Genomic DNA, 12,721 nt, shown 5'->3' with positions numbered 1-12,721 from the left:
TGGTGGTGAACTTGAAGTTAATCATAGAAGACTGATTGAGACCATTTAGAATGAAATGAACACAACCTTAGTGTTACATAAATTTTTTGACAATTAACGAAGAGTGGTGCATCTACAATCCCATAAACTAATGTATCATTGTCATGAAATCGTAACACATATAATGATGATATTTGCTGAAGTCTAATAAAATCCTCCATTAAACAAGAAATTTTCACTATTAAATTATCATTTTTAGTTTTCTAAATGTCATCATTCAGTTACAACACACACAAGTACATTCAACAATGCTACAGTAAGGTAATAACTAGCAGTTGTTACAATAATACCACAATATAAGTTATTTAACTACAATAAGAAAGGATCACAAAGCACATTTATAAAGATTCATAAGAAAAAATTAACAAATGAATAATGAAAGAACCATCAAAGAGTCTTACCTAACATCCCTCATATGTTCATTAAAGATCTTTCTAGTAGACCATTTTCTCACATGCTTTTGGATTATAATAGTTGATCTCCGTCTATTTATCAACACTTCAAAATTATGTCTTTCTCTTTCACCTATTGATCAAAATTTTCAATAGAAAAATTGAAATCGTCAGAACTCTTATGGACACTACTTTTGGTTCAATTGCTTCATACAAGTAGGAAAGCCTGAAAGGAGTTAGCTAGGCAACTCAAACTGAAGCATAGAAGACCAAAAAGAAGAAGAATTGCTTAGGAGGGTTGAGCTTACGCCTTTACTGTGCCAAGGATGACCTTCATGCGCTTCTCCCAACTAAGGATGCTTCTTTGATGCATAGCTCCTAGTAGCCACTGCTCCAAGTTTCCATTATTGACATACTCATGCACGAGCATCCTGTTAACGTCGGTCAATCTATGTAATCATTTTAATGGAAGTAACTAAATGAATAGCTCAGACTTTTCACCTGTGAATTCCTTCTATGCAATACCCCAAATGCCTAACTAGATTCTTATGCCGAACATGACCAATGACTTCCACCTCTACTATGAATTCCTTCTCTTCCTGTCCTTTACATAATTCAATGAGTGAGCATTAGTACATTATTTTGAGGTAAAATGAACCTAAATGAAAGGGAACAATGAATTTACAGATTATTCACAAGCTTCTTTACTGCAACCTCAGTACCATTTATCAAACGCCCACAATAGACAACTCCATATCCACCCTCCCCGAGGACATTGTCATTGGATAAATGACTTGTTGTGAGCTCAAGATCCCTTAAGGTAAACGAATGGCCCCAACTGAGATGCGAGGACTCGGGCAGTCTAACTAAAGGAGATACAAGTGGAAATGCTTAATATGCTTTCCTAGTAGATCTAGAGCTATCTTCGTCACCAGAACAACCACTCCCAGCTCTATCATTGTGGCGAGTTGAGCTGTACGGGCCAATATTTTCAGCATCACAAGAATTTCTATTGGTCAGTTGTGCTGCAACTGTCTTCACTGATTCCCTATCACGAAATTTGTCATGGCTGGGACAAGAGACCCTTCATTGTCCTGTAGAATTTGATTTGAGAATTGATTGCCAACTATGTCCACAGGGATTTCCTTTGTCACAGATGGTATTTGCAATACTGGCATGCTTTTATAAATCTTCCTTGTCTTCCTCTTGAATCTGATCCATATGGATAAAATGACCAGAATAAACACAATTAGAACACCCACACAGATGCCAATCATAGCCCGAAGTATCAGACCAAGAACGGGCATCTTTTCTAATAAGTCAGCATTTAACGAACTATCAGATGACATCTTTTTTTTTATTTTTTATTTTTTTTGCAATTCAACTAGAGAAGAATTAGTTGTAGCTGGAACATTAGTTTGTATCAGATTGTTTGAAATGCTTTTGATGTGCAATCTTCTGAAGGGAATGGGTCACTTTTTCTGCATCAAAACTAAAAAGACAGGACTTTTGCAATACAAAGAACTAATTTACTCTTTAAAGTTAAAGAGGAGAATTAAGCAACATCAATTCACTGAAGATTCAAACATTTCTTCAGTTATAAAGAGTAGCAATTTAAGCAATCTTCGAAGAAGATAATAAAATAAAACATAAAATAAAAAATTACCACTTGTCGTGGCTTGATCTTTTGGTCTTCCAACAAACTGGTAAAAGGCTGCCTAAGACAAGCCAACGGAAGTTAAAGAAGTAGGACAAAAATAGATCCTTTCACTATTTGATAGATTGGGTAGAGGATGAAGGATAGTTTTATGAAGTAACACTGGAAAAAATCCTTCCTTGTAAAAGAGGTGGCAGAGAATACCACAACAAAATAATTTTACTGATTTGTGAAACATTTGAGTCCTTGGTAAACAGCCAAAATAAATTTATTGATTTGTGAAACTAGAGATAGTAGTTGCACAATGGTATCTATAATTGCCAAAAGAAATTTTGAAATTTACTATTCAGAACTTAGGCAAGCAATGCATCCTCAATAGAGAGGAAAAAGCGGATACGAAAGGAAAAGCTTAGCCTGCGTTCAAGAGTGCTTCTCTAGAGGGTTCTTAGGGTCACAGCGCATTTTGTTGGTCTTTGACGGGTAAAAGCACCTTGAGAGGTAATTAAAGTATTTGATAAAATTCATGTCTCAGGAGCTTTGGAAATTAATTTATAAATAAGATCATACTGCCTTCTAAAGTTGCTTTCCAAAATCAGTTTTAAAAAACAAAAATATATATATATTTTTTTACAAATTCTTCAATGTTTGTTTTCAGTGGGCGCTCTATATTTTTTAATTACCTAAAAAGTGCTTCCGTCCATTGCCAATTGCTGATGGTGCTAAACTTGCAAAGACCAATTATGAAGTAATTAAAATGTCCAACAACAAGTGATATATAAAATGGAAATCTCCCATACTAGACATTAGCAAATTAAAAGAGTCGCCTGACTTAAGCTTAGCTAGAGATGATCATGTAGATATCTAAAGTCCATTAGGTTAACTGCTAGAGAAGGCCTAAAATGTGTCCAAGTGTATTTGCAAGTCACTTTGGATTAAATGTGTCCCATTATTAATATTGTGGTGGCCGAAAGTAGAAGAAAAACTAAGATATGGCTGAGAAATAGTGGGAAAAAAAAGGGAAAAGAGAAGATTGCATACACGGAAAATAATATATATATATATATATATATATATATATATATATATAAAGAGAAGGTTGCATACACGGAAAATAATATATATATATATATATATATATATATATACACTGAACATGAGCTCTGGCCAGGGCCATCTTTGATAATGACCATTGCATGGAGATGGGTGGAAATCTGACAAGTATTTCACTCTTAGAAATTGACCTCTAGATCTCTTGGTGACGATTCTTCATATAATAATCATTTATCTATCTTGTAAGTGTTAATATGGGAAGCATCCGATGATCGAATCTAAGTTTTGATAATGACAAAGGATTCAAAATTAAGGTTATTTGTGGTCTAACATGTTTGAATTAGTTTGCAGAGAAGTCCTAAGTGTACTTAAGCAAAAGTCCTAACTGCGGTTAGGCAAAAGGAAAATCCTAGGGAGTGGTAACCCTAGGTAGAAAGTCTTGGCGAGTCGAGAGCTTCGGGCAAAAACCCTAGAGTCGTGGACTCTAGGTGGAAAGTCGTGGTGTCGCGAACTGGGTGGAAAACTTCACGGGTCGTGGAGAGAAAGTCCAGCAGAAAGTCTTGGAGCCTCAGGCGTTGAACAAAAGTCCATTTGGTCTGGATGACTGATCTGACAACAGATGAACTCTCCTAAGTGTAGTAGGTGAGGATGCGTTCCCCGGTGAGGGAACAGTAGACGTCGGTTCGACCTAAGATTTCTGTATGGAAATATGAAGTTAGAACCGAACAGTCCGGTGGCTGCCAAATTCTTATATTAATCTTGTTTTATTTGTGTTAACTCTATTTTGCAGGATATGTTTTATATTTTTTTCTAACATATCTTGCAGGGAATGAAAAAAGTACTAAAAGCCCGGATGAATAGTGTCTGAGGCGCCCTCCATGGAGCGTGGAGGTACCTCGGGTGCCTTGGCCGAAGCAGCGCAGGAAGCAGGCCAAGGGCGCCCTCTATGGAGGCTGAGCGCACCATGGATGTTGATGGAGGACGCCCTCCATGGAACTTGGAGGCGCCCTCAAGAGGATAAGCAGTGACGAAGCAGGGCTTATCTATGCGCGGCTGACCTGGGGATTGGAGGCGTCATCAATAAGGTTGAGGACGCCCTCATCAGGCTATATATGCCTGGTTCGATCAGTAGCAAGAACAACAACTAAAAAGACAATCTTTCTTCCGTGTGCTGCTCAAAGGACAATCCGATAAAGCTGCACCTCGACTCCGACGACTAGAAGCTTCAAGTTTACTAATTCCTTATTTGTCAGTATAAGTTTTTCATTTATATTATAATTCAAATTGTAACTTCCGAATTGATAGTGGTTGCCTGAAGTAAACACTCAATGAGCGTGGACCTTGGAGTAGGAGTCGTCACAGGCTCCGAACCAAGTAAACCCTTAGCGTTTGTGTTTGTGTTTAATTATTCCATTGCGTATTTAATTGAAGTTTTCCAAAATGAACATGAAAACCATGAGCGTTATTCATCCCACCCCCCGTTAGTGTTTTCGATCCAACAGTAAGGATTTTTTTCATTCTAGAATATGCATCTAATTGTAGGCAGCCACTCAACCATTATGTGACAATTTTGTAGCCAAGAAATCACAAAAAATTGATTACAAATCGCAACTATATTCTCGATCAATCACTTGACGATGATTCAAGACCAACTCGATAACTTGGCTGTGATTTTGATACTAACTCAAGTGTCTGATTGCGATTTTACTGCCTCAGCCACCTATTCAAATAATTATTACTTAGAGAGACAAAAAAAATTGGAGCATTTTGAGAAAATTAATGCATGATTTTTATAATTTGAAAAGTAAAATGCATTATTTAGATATTTGAAAAACTTAGTGCCAAGTTTAATATATTCGAAAAATTATTTTTCATTTGAATTAATTTTGTACTCCCAAGAAATTAATTTTATGAAAATTTACTTTGTAAAATAAAATGGTTATGAAAATCAATTCATAACACTTCTTTTCACAAGCTAACTCTAAACATTCTTTAAATTTATCTACTGTTTTAATTGTAAAAAAGTTCAAATTATTTTTAAATAAAAAATAAAATTATCAGAGCCAAGTTTCGATCTTGGGACCTGTGGGTTATGGGCCCACCACGCTTCCGCTGCGCCACTCTGATTGATGTTTAAATATTAAATACAATAGGATTAAGTATGTATTTCTAATAATGATACGGTATGTTATGAGTGAACCCAATGGGAGGTGGTGGTTACGGTTAAGGTAGGTGGCGCGGCGGTCAAAGTCAGGGTGAGATGACAATCAGGGTCAAAATATACGGACGAGTCACTCTCACCGAAACTCAGCTCCTCACTCCTCAACGCTAAGGCATTAAGTATGGAGCCGGTCAAACTTAAGGGCCTCAGCCCTGCACACCTCAATGCCAAGATACACAGGATAAATCTAATCAGCTCCCACAATGGTAGGGCATACGGGCCCAACTCCCAGCTTCTACAATACAACTCTCAGCATATGGCTAGTCGGCCCAAGGGCTAGTCAGGTTGTAGTTATAGTTCCCTATCTCTCATCATTATGGCAACTATCAGCATATGGCCGATCAACCAAAGGGCCAATCAGGTTTACAAGGCCTAGGTCCCTATCTCTCAGTATTAAGACAATTATCATCATATGGTTGGTTGGTCGGCCCAAGGGCTAGTCAGATTTACAGGCATAGTTCCCTATTCCTCGGTTCCAGGACACTTTGTATATGATCGATCGGCCTAAAGTGCCGGACAAATATATGGAGCCAAGATCCCCACTTCTTATATGCTAACCTACCATCATACACCAGACCGATCAGATTGCCTCTAGGTGACAATATTACCAGGAGTCATAACAACTTAGCGAAATAATAGTTACTTGTCAAGGAATGTTCCTTTACTACAACATATATCTGCGATGGAACCTTCCTATGAGGGTGGCTATACATCTACCAGTACATGACATCTGACATTCTCAGCCACCTCCTTTATTGCAAAGGTTATAAAAGACTGTTTATATACATGTAACAGAACATTTCTCAGAGGATAACTATGCATCTTCCAAATTGTACATCTTCCATTACCTAATATATTTTGGCATAAGATATTCTTTGTCACCTCATTATCGTGGAGGTTATGAGAGACAGCATAAAAGGAGGGTCCTCTCCATTGGCCAGTTACGTTTTGCATTACGCGTACGCACACATCTACTGTTTATCATCTTCTCCACTTTTCGCTCAGAGATGTGAATTTAGTGCAATGGAAGCGAACAAAGTTCGGGGGGATCAATTGACTAATAAAAAGGTTCGATCGACCGAATAATGAATTATCCAAATAGAAGTTGAATCTTGATTAAAGTCGTCCAGGTTCAAGAGGTTCAGTCGATCGGTCAAAAGTATCAGTAGGATTAGTTGACCAATAAACTTCAAATCATGATAACTGATCCTAAACAGTCAGTTCGACTAAGAGAGCTATAAATAGTTGTGAACCTGGAGTTTCATATACACTCGCTTCTATTGTTTACTCCTTTCTATTTTTCTATATTTAATTGTTGTAAGAGGCTACTCCGTCATATGGAGATTTTTAATAGAGCTTTTAAAGTCTTGGACTAATAACCACCTAGGTTGTAACTAAGTAAAAACCTCTTATTCTTTTTTATTTTATGTTATTTCTTTCTAATTAATGTGTATGTATCCTTGCTAAGTGAGAAGCAAGAGAATTAGTAAATTTAATTACAGGACGCTATTCACACCCCCCCCAAGCCGGTCTACACAGGACCTATAAATTCATCCCAGGTGGCTTGTAGCACTTTCTTCCTTTTCATCTTCTTCGACTTATCTTCCTTCCGATTTAGACATTTGTGTATGAAGTGTCTCTTCTTGTTGCATCCAAAGCATGTGATATTTATCTTTGCATCATTAGATGTCGACTTGATCATTTTTTGGATATCATTATTGGTGAAGTTCTTTTTCTTTCTAGTGAACATTTTTTTACTAGGTTCACTAGTTGTTCTTCATCTAATTCTGAAATAGATTCGTCTTCTGATTCGGGCTTGGTTTGGGTTCTTATTTTCTCCTCCTTTGTCGAACCTGCAAGAAACATTATACCCTTCTCGACCTGATTTGAGTTAGTCTATTCATGGAGTTCAAGTTTATAAAATAACTCATATAATTTTAATTTATTCAAATTCTTCAAAACTTTATAGGCATCTACTATAGATGCCCACGGTTCATTTCGAGGAAAAGAGTTTAAGGCTTACCTTATGACGTCCCTATTTTCCAGTTGATGACCTATCAAATGAAGTCCATTTAGGATATCTTTAATCCTTGCATATAGTTGAGTTGTTGTCTCTCTATCCTGTATTTTAATATTAAATAAATTATTTAATAACAAATCATGTTTAGGTTAACTGCTAGAGAAGACTTGCTAAAGAGGCTAAATAGTTGCTTAAAATGTGTCCAAGTGTATTTGCAAGTTACTTTGGATTAAATGTGTCCCATTATTAATATTGTGGTGGCCGAAAGGAGATGAGATCCTCTGTCCCGAAAATGTCGTGTTCCCATGTCTCAGCGCCGATCGGACGAACTAAATCACATCTCAAGGATGCAGTGTACATCATGAAAATGTCATAGCCGTCCGATCGATGCTGGGCCACGATATTTTCGGGACAGAGGATCTCATCTCGGCCGAAAGTAGAAGAAAAACTAAGATAGTGGCTGAGAAACAGTGGAAAAAAAGGGGAAAAGAGAAGGTTGCATACACGGAAAATTATATATATATATATATAAACATAAGCTCTGGCAAGGGCCATCTTTGACAATGACCATTGCATGGAGATGGGTGGAAATCTGACAAGTATTTCACTCTCAGAAATTGACCTCTAGATCTCTTGGTGACAATTCTCCATATAATAATCATCTATCTATCTTGTAAGTGTTAATATGGGAAGCATCCGACGATCGAATCTGAGTTTTGATAATGACAAAGGATTCAAAATTAAGGTTATTTGTGGTCTAACATGTTTGAATGAGTTTGCAGGAAAGTCCTAAGTGTACTTAGGTAAAAGTCCTAGCTGCGGTTATGCAAAAGGAAAATCCTAGGGGGTGGTAACCCTAAGTAGAAAGTCTTGGCGAGTCGAGGGATTCGAGCAAAAACCCTAGAGTTGTGGACTCTAGGTGGAAAGTCCTGGTGTCGCTAACTGGGTGGAAGACTGGACAGGTCGTGGAACGAACGTCCAGCAGAAAGTCTTGGAGCCTCAGGCGCTGAGCAAAAGTCCATTCGGTCTGGAGGATTGGTCTAGCAACGGGTGAACTCTCCTGAGTGCAGTAGGTGAGGATGCGTTCCCTGGTGAGGGAACAGTAGACGTCGGTTCAACCTAGGATTTTCGTTTGGAAACATGAAGTTAGAACCGAACAGTCGGGTGGCTGCCAAATTCTTATATTAATCTTGTTTTATTTGTGCTAACTCTATTTTGCAGGATATGTTTTGTATTTTGTTCTAACATATCTTGCAGGGAATGAAAAAGTACTAAAAGCCCGGATGAACAATATCCGAGGCACCCTCCATGGAGCTTGGAGGCGCCTCGGGTGCCTTGGCCGAAGTAGCGTAGGAAGCAGGCTGAGGACGCCCTCCATGGAGGCTGAGCGCACCCTGGATGCTGATGGAGGACGCCCTCCATGGAGCTTGGAGGCGCGCTCAGGAGGATAAGCAGTGACGAAGCAGGGCTTATCCATGTGCGGCTGACCTGGGGATTGGAGGCGTCCTCAATAAGGTTGAGGGTGCCCTCATCAGGCTATATATGCCTGGTTCGACCAGCAAGAACAACAACTAAAAACATAATCTTTCTTCCGTGTGTTGCTCAAAGGACAATCCGATAAAGCTGTAACTCGATTCCGACGACTAGAAGCTTCAAGTTTACTAATTCCTTATTTGTCGGTATAAATTTTTCATTTATATTATACTTCAAATTGTAACTTTCGAATTGATAGTGGTTGTCTGAAGTAAACGCTCAATGAGCGTGGACCTTGGAGTAGGAGTCGCCACAGGCCTCGAACCAAGTAAAACCCATAGCGTTTGTGTTTGTGTTTAATTATTCCATTGTGTATTTAATTGATGTTTTCCGAAACGAACATGAAAACCACGAGTGCTATTCATCCCACCCCCTTTAGGGCTTTCAATCCAACAGTAAGGATTTTTTTTTCATTCTAGAATATGCATGTAATTGTAGGCAGCCGCTCAACCACTATGTTACAATTTTGTAGCCAAGAAATCATGAAAAATTGATTACAAGTCGCGACTATATTCTCGATCAATCACTTGACGATGATTCAAGACCAACTCGATAACTTGGCTGTGATTTTGATACTAACTCAAGTGTCTGATTGTGATTTTACTGCCTCAGCCACCTATTCAAATAATTATTACTTAGAGAGACAAAAAAAAATGGAGCATTTTGAGAAAATTAATGCATGATTTTTATAATTTGAAAAGTAAAATGAATTATTTAGATATTTGAAAAACTTAGTGACAAGTTTAATATATTCGAAAAATAATTTTTCATTTGAATTAATTTTGTACTCCTGAGAAATTAATTTTATGAAAATTGACTTTCTAAAATAAAATGGTTATGAAAATCAATTCATAACACTTCTTTTCACAAGCTAACTCTAAACATTCTTTAAATTTATCTACTATTTTAATTGTAAAAAAGTTCAAATTATTTTTAAATAAAAAATAAAATTATCAAAGCCAAGTTTCAATCTTGGGACCTGTGGGTTATGGGCCCACCATGCTTCCGCTGCGCCACTCTAATTGATATTTAAATATTAAATACAATAGGATTAAGTATGTATTACTAATAATGATACGCTATGTTATGAGTGAACCCAATGGGAGGTGGTGGTTAATGTTAAGGTTGGTGATGCGGCGGATAAAGTCAGGGTGAGATGACAATCAGGGTCAAAATATACATAGATGGACGAGTCACTCTCACCGAAACTCAGCTCCTCACTCCTCAACGCTAAGGCATTCAGTATGGAGCCTGTCAAACTTAAGGGCCTCAGCCTTGCACACCTCAGTGCCAAGATACACAGGATAAATCTAGTCAGCTCCCACAATGGTAGGGCATACGGGCCCAACTCCCCGCTTCTACAATACAACTCTCAGCATATGGCAAGTCGGGCCAAGGGCTAGTCAGGTTGTAGTTATAGTTCCCTATCTCTTATCATTATGGAAACTATCAGCATATGGCCGGTCGACCCAAGGGCCAATCAGGTTTACAAGGCCTAGGTCCCTATCTCTCAGTATTAAGACAATTATCATCATATGGTTGGTTGGTCGGCCCAAGTGCTAGTCAGATTTACAGGGCATAGTTCCCTATTCCTCAGTTCCAGGACACTTAGTATATAGTCGGTCGGCCTAAAGTGCGGGACAAATATATGGGGCCAAGATCCCCCCCCCCCTTTCTTTTTTCTTATATGCTAACCTACCATCATACAACAGGCCGATCGGATTGCCTCCAGGAGACAATATTATCAGTGAGTCATAACAACCTAGCAGAAATAATAGTTACATGTCAAGGAATGTTCCATTACTACAACATATATCTGCGATGGAACCTTCCTATGAGGGTGGCTATACATCTACCAGTACATGACATCTGACATTCTCTGCCACCTCCTTTATTGCAAAGGTTATAAAAGACTGTTTATATACATGTAACAGAACATTTCTCAGAGGATAACTATGCATCTTCCAAATTGAACATCTTCCATTACCTAATATATTTTGGCATAAGATATTCCTTGTCACCTCATTATCGTGGAGGTTATGAGAGGCAGCATAAAAGGAGGGTCCTCTCCATTGGTCAGGTACGTTTTGCATTACGTGTGCGCACACATCTACTGTTTATCATCTTCTCCACTTTTCGCTCAGAGATGTTAATTTAGTGCAATGGAATCGAACGAAGTTCGGGGGGATCAATTGACTAATAAAAAGGTTCGATTGATCGAATAATGAATTATCTAAACAGAAGATGAATCTTGACTAAAGTTGTCCAGGTTCAAGAGGTTCAGTCGATTGATCAAAAGGATCAGTAGGATCAGTTGACCAATAAACTTCAAATCATGATAACTGATCCTAAACAATCAGTTCGACTAAGAGAGCTATAAATAGAGTTGTGAACCTGGAGTTCCATATACATTCGCTTCTATTGTTTACTGCTTACTATTTTTTCTATATTTAATTGTTGTAAGAGGCTATTCCGTCATTTGGAGATTTTTAATAGATCTTTTAAAGTCTTGGACTAACAACCACCTAGGTTGTAACTAAGTAAAAACCTCTTATTTTTTAAATTTTATGTTATTTCTTTCTAATTAATGTGTATGTATCCTTGCTAAGTGAGAAGCAAGAGAATTAGTAAATTTAATTACAGGACGCTATTCACCCCTCCCCCCCCCCCAAGCCGATCTACACAGGACCTATAAATTTGTCCCAGGTGGCTTGAAGCACTTTCTTCCTTTTCATCTTCTTCAACTTATCTTCCTTCCGATTTAGACATTTGTGTATGAAGTGTCTCTTCTTGTTGCATCCAAAGCATGTGATATTTATCTTTGCATCATTGGATGTCGACTTGATCATTTTTTGGATATCATTATTGGTGAAGTTCTTTTTCTTTCTAGTGAATATTTTTCTTACTAGATTCACTAGTTTTTCTTCATCTAATTCTGAAATAGATTCATCTTCTGATTCAGGCTTGGTTTGGGTTCTTATTTTCTCCTCCTTTGTCGAACCTGCAAGAAACATTATACCCTTCTCGACCTGATTTGAGTTAGTCTATTCATGGAGTTCAACTTTATAAAATAACTCATATAATTTTAATTTATTCAAATTCTTCAAAACTTTATAGGCATCTACTATAGATGCCCATGGTTCATGTCACGCCCCCAGAGGAGACCCTGTCCGAGAAAATTTCGGCAGCATCTCCCCTGTACGGCGGACAATCAAAAATTTTCTACAAGCACTAAATACTCAGCCACATGCGGCTGGAATCATAACAATAATAAAAATCAATCACCACGCAGTTTATATATATATTCAGCCTCTGGCTGACACAACCACGCAGTAATAATACTCTGACTCAAAAACCACCCTACTCAACTACACTCGTAAAGCTCAAAACCGACGAACTCACCTCTTCTGCCATCCAGGCAGGCATGTAGTAGAATAAAAACCAAATCCAAATCCGTCAATATAATAAAATTTATATCATGTCCATATGCAAATAAATCCAGAACATAACGAGTTCAAACAGTCTAGAACAGAAAGAAACCAAAGAAAACCAAACATATCCTGAAGGTCTGCAGGACCAGCACTACGTGCAGTGAGGACTAGCGACTGGAACTCCCTCCTGACAGCATCAACCTGAAAATATCAACAATGGAGGCGGGGTGAGTCCAACACTCAGCAGGTACAATTGATATGCAAAGTAAAGAAATAACACCTAACACTAATCATGCGTACAGTCTCCTGATATAAGAAAGATATAAATATGCATCTGAAGTAAACAGGAGAATGCTGTACTAACCAGGTCCTGAGTAT

The 12,721-nt window shown here is 38.0% G+C and overlaps 1 non-coding gene and 1 pseudogene across 1 annotated transcript; both read right to left on the bottom strand.

Moving 5' to 3' along the window:
• Window positions 1-560: 560 nt before the first annotated feature.
• LOC121990879 lies at window positions 561-1,780 on the bottom strand (annotated as a pseudogene).
• Window positions 1,781-5,193: 3,413 nt separating this feature from the next.
• On the bottom strand, window positions 5,194-5,265 carry TRNAM-CAU. The gene has a single exon. It is a non-coding gene; the product is annotated as a tRNA-Met (tRNA).
• Between the last annotated feature and the right edge of the window lie 7,456 nt (window positions 5,266-12,721).

This window comes from Zingiber officinale, chromosome 6B (genome assembly GCF_018446385.1).
Source record: "Zingiber officinale cultivar Zhangliang chromosome 6B, Zo_v1.1, whole genome shotgun sequence".
In the NCBI taxonomy this organism is placed as follows: Eukaryota; Viridiplantae; Streptophyta; class Magnoliopsida; order Zingiberales; family Zingiberaceae; genus Zingiber; species Zingiber officinale.
Note: the sequence above shows the minus strand (reverse complement) of the source record. Positions and strands in the feature narration are given on the sequence as shown.